Source organism: Lathyrus oleraceus, chromosome 6, assembly GCF_024323335.1.
Source record: "Lathyrus oleraceus cultivar Zhongwan6 chromosome 6, CAAS_Psat_ZW6_1.0, whole genome shotgun sequence".
Lineage (NCBI taxonomy): Eukaryota > Viridiplantae > Streptophyta > Magnoliopsida > Fabales > Fabaceae > Lathyrus > Lathyrus oleraceus.
Window position 1 is genome coordinate 108,627,056 of NC_066584.1, and position 8,631 is coordinate 108,635,686.

Consider the following 8,631-nt stretch of genomic DNA (forward strand, 5'->3'; position numbering starts at 1 on the left):
GGAATTCCATATATACCCTTTTAGGACGCCTAGTGAATAGTCCGCTTTTGTACCTAGAGTTGTTTGACTTATTGCTAGACATTTAATTCCTTCTTTTTGGCCAATACGCCCATTTCCCTCCATGGTACTAATCCCATTTCTCTTATGGATTCCAATACACTTTCATCTTTCGGTTTCAAACAATGTTGCTTCGGTCACTTATCACTAAATATTCATTTCTGTAACTTTGGTCACTTCATTCCGTTTATCTCCATTGATGCATTCGTATTCTATCTTCATTCACTTCATGTGATATACCATATTCTTTGAGCCAAATACAATATATCTTTGTGCTCCATCTTGTACCTCTTTGTGAACCAAGAGCTCTTTGTACTATGTAATCAAACACTTAATTCAATCTTTTTTCGGTTGTTCCAATACAGTGTTGTAGGCCCTCACTTGTTGGTCCACACCAATTTACTCTTGGGTTCATATCTCACCCCTCTTTTGGAGTTCAAACAACACTATTCTTTGGTTTAGACCATACCTTGATCACACTTCTTTTCACTTCCCGCCTCTAGTTCCTTGAACTACAAAGCTCTGAATTCCTCATTGCACTATGAGGATACATAGGCATGTGGGCCCTAATCCTCACCGATTACTCTATCTATTTCCTTTTCCTTTCCACATTATTTTGCGAGTAATCTTAGATCTAACACCTATTCGAGCGAGAACAATTAAAATGGTTCCCATGGAGTACCATGGATGTTTGGGGTGCTAATACCTTCACCTTGCATAATCGACTTCCTTACCCAGCATATCTCTTTCCCCAGGTTTTATCGATGTTTTTCCTTCCCTTTGGGGATAAATAAAGTTCGATGGCAACTTTGTTGTATGTTCGAGCGTGCGATACGTTCGGGTACATTTCCGCTAGCTTCAACAACAACAGGCACAATCATTGATACAATCTCAGAAATCACAGTCCTCTGAGGAGGAGGAGTTGCAGAAGAAGAAGATTGTTGATTTTGAGCACCAATCACAAACTCCATTAAAGCAGTGAGTTTGGAAATCTCATCCTTAAGCTCTCTGTTCTCTTGTTCAAGAGGCTCCATTCTTCTTTGGCGATTAGCTTGAGTGTTATAGTGACGAGTCAGCTTGTCTGATACATAGAAGAAAAACCATAAGACATCTGGCTGAAGAAACCTGTTATGCAAATGATGCAGGAAATGTAATGTCTTGATTGTTTTTAATTCCAAGGATCATACAAAGTCCTATTTGCAAATATATTCAATTAATAATAATAACAACTCAATTGACCACAAAATCTCTTTTTATTCACAAAATTTGGAAGGATTACACTAAGTACAGTTTCAGAAACCAAAATAAAAATACAAGAGGAAAGGAAACTATCATCCCAAGTATCCCTAGTAACTGCATCATATGAACTGGCCAAGGGAGTGTACTTCCTTTGGATGCACCGAATCTCTGACTCGAAAGTTGTCTACATCTGAGCCTTCTCGAGGACGAGCCGATCAACAATCTTCTTCCAAGCACCAGAAGGATGAGGCATACTAGAGGAAAATAAATCCTTTGGCTATCTCTATCTCATGACTGCACGCTCTTCATGAACCACAATGAGTGCATCCTTGTCTTTTGACTCAAGTTGCAACTCCACATGCTTACGGTTACAAGCATGGAACCTCCCTTCCCACAAGTGTCTCTCTTGCTTCATATTGGAAAGTGCATCTTCCAACTCCTCTTGGTTAGGGAGAGTTGATGGATCAACCATAACCACAAACATAGGTCTCTCACAAGCGTACGACATCTTGAGCTTCAAAGCTCTCTTCTTCACCCAAATAGTGTAAGCTTCCAAAGCTACACAATTGCATGGACCAAGCTCGAATATACTCTTCCTATGAACATTATGCCAAGCACACACCATTCTACTCTTCAGATGTTGGGGATCTTTACCCTCTTGATATAATAAACCCTCTAACTGAATGCTATTAGGTTTATCTCTCAAGGGGAACCTATGTTGATGATAATGCGAAAACGTATCGTATTTTTGGCTCCATATGCATTGCTTTTTACTTGATTAACACTTATTATTACGCAGTATTTTATGTTTATTGCAGGTATTTATCGATTAAAAGGTTTATCGCAAGCAAAAAGGAAAGAAAAAGAGAAGAAAATGGAGCTTTTATAGAGATAATGAGCCACCAAAGCAAATGGGCTTGTGGCGCCCATTATCTAGGGAGTGTGGTGCCCGCCACATTGGTCCAAGGAGTAGGTGGCGCCCACCACCAAGCCTTAAGAAGTGGCGTTCAGTTCCTAAAAAGGTGGCGCTCGCCACTCATTTAAAGGCTAGGGTTATGGCAACCGCCACAACCTAGTCTTCCACCTTTTTCTCCACCTTTATAGCCACAAATCCACTCACCTTGCTACAAATTATAGAATGTGGAAAATATATAAAAAAGGATCTCTTAAACTCGTAGGAGCTCTCTCTTCTTCCAGTTTTCAAGCGACGATTATTTTTTCAGCATTGATTTTCTTTTAGTTTTCTAGGCAATTTTCTTACTTTGTAAAAGTGATCGTTTCTCCTGATCGGGGACTATTGCGGTTTATTATTTACGCATTTGGGATTCAATTGTAAGGATTATTCATTGCCAAAGCCTGCCGGAATTCTTTTATATGACGAATCAAGATTCAGTTCCAGTTCTCAATTCGTAATCCAGGTTTTATTTTAATTGCTATTTTATTTATTTATGCCTTATTGTATGTTTGATTTTTCGAATACCATGATTGTTACCGGATCCATGTCCGGCTAAACCCTTAGGTATAGGTATGTCAAGACCGTCGAAACGACGAGATTCATAAATAATTGGTGTTAGTTTTTATAAAACTTATTTTTCCGGTTTTAGTTTCTTATTTTAATCAAACTGTTTTTCGTATGAGAGTACAAAACAAACTAAGGTTACGGTCAACATGAATGAGAGTTTGAGATTTTAACCAGATAGCTGAAACTAGGCATTAATCTTAAACACAGCGAGAGCGCTTTAGGATTAATTAGACTTTATTTATATTCAAAAATTACTTTTAAATTCAAAATGAGACCGCGAGGGCCAAGCATTCTGGTTTAGGAGTAAGGTCAGAGTCAATAAAAACGAGAGTGTGAGACTAAGTTCTTTCTATAAATAATTTCTACTGAAGAATATTTTAACCAATAAGATTACACCAAGTATCTATCGAATCCCCGAAGTTTGATGTATTACATACCGGTATCCCCTATATCTCATTGCTTTATTAATATTCTATTTACGTTATAGTTATTTCTCTTCATCCCTCCAATCTTAGAATGATCATCAGCCTTAGATATACATAGCAACATTAGACAATGATACGTTCGATTATCAGTCCTTGTGGGTTCGATAATCTTTAAAACTACGCGATAGGACTGTGCACTTGCAGTCATGACTCACATAGACTTACTAAGTTGCGATCAAGTTTTTGGCGCCGTTGCCAGGGACTAATTTAGTCGATATCGTAACTCCAGTGTTGCCTAGTATAGACTAAGGCACTCTTTTCTCTATTACTATGTATCACCCAAATTTTCTCTACGACTATCACTCCCAGTATTTTGAGTAATCGCAAGATTCCTATAAGTCCAACCTAGAAATATTAATGAAGGATTTCATTGAGACACAAACTCACTCTAGGATAGAATCTATGATGGAACGCTTTGTGGCTACACAAACTCTTCAAAATGAAGAATTTAGAAAACAAAGTCTCTATACCAATGAAACCCTTACGCAACTGAACATTGTGGTGGAGTCCCTCGTCACTCAGAACGAGGCATTTGAGACTCAAATCTCCCTGCTTGTGCAAACACCTCTAGGACCATTCCCTGAGAAACATGTGGATGTTGTAACAATCACCAGTGAGAGATCTACCGAAAATCCTAAGGAGAGTGATAATGAGAAGGGTTTAGGTGAGAAAAGAGTAGAGATTGAGAGAGAACCACCGACACCACTCGAGAGGGAGGTTGTCAAAGAGGGAGAGAAGGAAGAACTATGTGTTATTCCTCCTCCCTATAAATCACCGATTCCTTTCCCGCGAAGGTCTGTGGAAGTTAAGGTGGACCCCAAATCCGAAAGGTATGAGGAGCTATTGGAAAATATCCACACCAATGCACCTTTATTTAAGATCCTGAATAACAAGAGAAAATTAGAAGACCGTGAAACTAGGGAACTCATTAGTATAAAAAGGGGAAAATTAGACTTTGAGGTGGTGGATGAAAAAATTGAACCTAAACCTGAAAAGCTAGCTCTCAGGATAGAGCCAGAACCACCACCACAAGTTCAGAAGGAAAAACTACCTCGCAGAAGAAAAATAAGAAAAGGTGATGGATATGAGAGATGGATTGATAAATGGCCATGGAAATCAAGGATAATTAAAAGTTTGACCGAGTATTCATCCTCGAAAGAACCACAATGAGTACTTACACTCCTGAGTCACCGCGCTATCGACGTAAAACATAGCGAATATTTCCTATTTTATTAGTGTCATTTATTTATCTATCCATTTTTTTTATCTTTCTTCCCTTTCATAAAGTCAATTGGTATTTTTCTTTATTAACCATTACAAACTTAATGCCATTATCTACTTAAATTTATCTAGCTATTGACCATCACGATGCAACAAGTAGATTACATGGATATAGTCTTTAGAGGCAGAGGTCAAAGGAGACATTTTGAGGCTCAAGCTCAGAGATAAATGACACTAACCTTGTACCTAGATGGACGCGCCATGATGAAATTAGGTATAAGAGACAGTGTTACATGCCTAATTAACCAACTAGGCTGGGAGACCTTTGCTATCAAAAGAAAATTTAGTTCCTACAGTAGGTTGACTTTAAAATTTCTAAGCTCCCTAGTGTACCTGCCAAACCATGGTATTGGACTTAACAAAGGCCTAATCACCTTTAGGTTGTTTGATAATGATTTCCGCTACACCCACAGAGAAATGACTGAACTCCTAGGATGCCCTAATGGTCCTGATACCTTTACCATTACCCAGGGAGACATGCTTATAGACCTTGAATTAGATCACTTTTGGGGTAGCATCATAGGAAACCACCATCTCGAGCCGGATCTTATGTATTTCGAGAACATCCATAACCCTCCCATTCGTTACTTTCATAAGATCCTAGCTCACACCTTATTTGGAACGGAACAGAACAGAACCTTCATGTCCAAGGATGAACTCTTTATAATGTATTGTGCATCACATGCCCGACCCGTTAACGCCGCTACATTCATGTAGCTAATTTGGACCGTATAGCACAAGATAACCATGAACCAATCTTAGTGGGAGGCTTAATGACCATGATGGAAAATGCCATCGGACCGAGACAACCACTTATCAGGCTCAACCCTTTAGGTGGGATACGACCAATGAATATCGGATTTTGTTTCAACACTGGTATCATTAGGAACCTAGGTCCGGATGTGTTTGAATTTCTAATTAACTTCCAAGTAGTACACCTGTTTACCCTGCCAGACCATAGGACAAGTGTACATGATAGGAACAACTGGCTCAATGATTTGGATGGACCACCAGATGCACCACCCTCTCCTCTAGACACACCCCAAATCTATGACCACTATGACAATTATCTCTCTGATGCTGAATCACATGCCCTAGTTATACCTACTGCACCTCTCACCGATCATGCTACTGCCATCGAAGCTGTTCAGACAGATGTCGCCAATCTGAGAGGCGAGCTAAGCACACTGCGCATGGAATTCAACGGCTTTATGGATGTAGTGACAGAGAACCTGGATCACATTTACCAGCACTTATACTCGTTCGCTCCTCCTACCAGCAGGCGCCGTAATGGCTAATTTATTGGAGTATCACTGATTTACTGACTTTTATTTTATTTTGTATTTATTTTCTTGTTTGGAATTTTACTGTTATTTGCTTTTACACATTGGGATTTATTTAATTACTTCATTTCTTTTTATTCCAATAGACAATTTATTTCATCTTTTCCCGTCTACTACATTCTTTTATTCGTTAATTTTGCGATTAAATTCCATTTCACTATATCATGTTTATTATTCCTATACACTATATATTATTGGATAACTAAATTCCATTGAAATTCTATGGTCAAAGCATATAAAGGCACACACATGGGGAAGACCACACTGCATGTGGCGCCTGTCACACACAGTTGTGGCGCCCATGTGAGGGTTGTGGCGCCCGCCACATGGCCCATAATGGTGCCCGCTGTAAGACCCCAATTTTGACCCTAAGATCCCTCATGGCATCATAACATTGCATTTGCATAGCCTCAAGGATCATAAGCACCTTGGCTCCTTACCTTTGTGGTGGGGTCTCTTGTGAATGGTTCGAGGTCACCAAGCATGCTTGAATTATACATCATTGCTTTCTCATTTTTATTCACTAACCAAAAGCACGAAAATATGTCACTAACATCTCTTGTTTGTAGCTTGAGCAGTCACAAGGTCAAAAGCTTCTAGGAGATCCTATGTGCATTGATATGACCAAGAGAAGATGAAAGCAAGCATGGCAATGATTCCAAAGCTATCATCCATCAAATATGCCTCCCAAGCATCTCAATTTATCATTTTTTGATCAAAGCAAATCAAAGGGTTTGAGGCTTGTTCCCCAAGGAAACCCTAATTCATATGTTCATCAACTGTGCCTTGCTCATGAAGCAACCTCAACCCATGGTCGAATACAATCAAGGGAAGTTCTTTAATTCATCATTTTATGCATATTTGGACTTGAGAAGTTGATCAGTCAATTCATCTGCTATTTTAAAATGCACTGAGACCTAACTTTTTATGTGTAGGTCAAATGGAGATGACCCCAAGATCAAAAATATTCTTAAGGACCATATGAACAACTTTCATGTTCATCAAAATTTGATTTGAATCTTGGAAGGTCATCATCCATTCCAAGACATTATATGTCATTTTGATTGAAACCCTAATTTTGGGTCAAATTCCCAAGGACATAACTCATTCATTTTTCATGATTTTTAAGTGAGATAAAATTCATTGGAAATATTAAGATGTCTAATTCAAATGTTATGTTGAGCAAAATTACAAAATCTCAAAGGAAATACATGTGATAATGCAAAACATTATAGGTCACTTTGGACCAAATGCATTGAAATGTGAAAAAGTCCAACTTCAAGTGCCCATAACTTCTTCATCAAAAATCCAAATGATGCAAAATTTAAGTCCAAATTGATTTCCTTGAAAATATATACAACTTTCATGTTGAAGGTTTTATCATTCGGAGCTTGCATCATTAAGACAGAAAGGCTTGGACTTTGGCCAATTTTGAAAATTCCACATATGCATGTTTTGCACCCTACACTTCAAGTTCAATTTTCACTAATTTACAAGGCCCAAATGGAGTTTTGATCAACATGACGTTTGTTCCTTATGCAGTAAGCTTTCCAACCATTACTCATAAGGTTACATTTTAATTTTGGACATGGCATTTTCGAAGACTTAAATGTCATAGTGCATTTTGTGAAAATCACTTCAATTGCCATGCATGATCCAAATACACCTCATCTGCACGTCCAAAACATATTTGGTGATGTTTAGCTTGCCATTCCAATCAGAATTGGGCCGTCCATGCGCCTGTACAGGCCCATGCATGGAGGCCCTCTTCACCCATGCACACACTTTGCTCATGCTTGCAGCTCCCTTCATCTATAAATACAAGGCCTTGGCTTCATAATTTCTCAACCTAAAGGCGCCCCAATTGCTGCTGAACTCAAAACTCAATCCTCACTAAAGGAACTATTGCATTTCTCTTCAAATTTTTCATATCTGAATTTTAATTTCATTGATCAATCTTCAGATCTCAAAGTTCCTAAACCTTCTCTACTTGATCCATAGTGCTTACTGTTTGAAAAAGAATCCAAAGATCTTGACTCACATCCTTATAATTCAAAGGTTTTCTTCAACTGAATTTTGCTTCGAACCAACTTGTATATTGTTCCATTTGTTTTGTTATTGTGTGATTTGAAGTCCTCTACATAGAGGCAACATTATTGTGCTTTCAATTTTTGAAAATCATCGAGTTTACTTGAATACCACAGAATTTCTACCTCTGATTTCTCTCAATCTAGAGATCTAGAATGGAATTGAGTGGTACAGGGGTGATGTACATCACCCCAACTTTCGAATGATGCCTGGATCGTGCATTTTGGTTGCCTTTTGAATCTCTGCAAATTTTGAGTTGGCCGGAGAAGACAGTGGCGCTGGCCACCGTCTGGTCTCCAGATTCAATCACGTCCGTTCATGGCCTTTTCCAGATTGAATCTCATGTGTCCCTTGTTATGACTTTTTTTAATGCTCCATGTGATTAGTTTGACTCACGTGTTTGGTAGGCGCGCGCTGTGATCCACATGATGTGCCAACTCAATTAATGAGCTCAGATCCAACGTTCCACGTTTTTTCTTATTTTCTATTTTCTGATTTTAATTTCTTTTATTTCTTTTAATTCCATTTTATTTTAAAAATTCATATCTCTCTCATTATTGGTCCAAAAATTATGGGACCAATTTCATTCTTTCCTTTTAATTTCTACTTTCTAAAA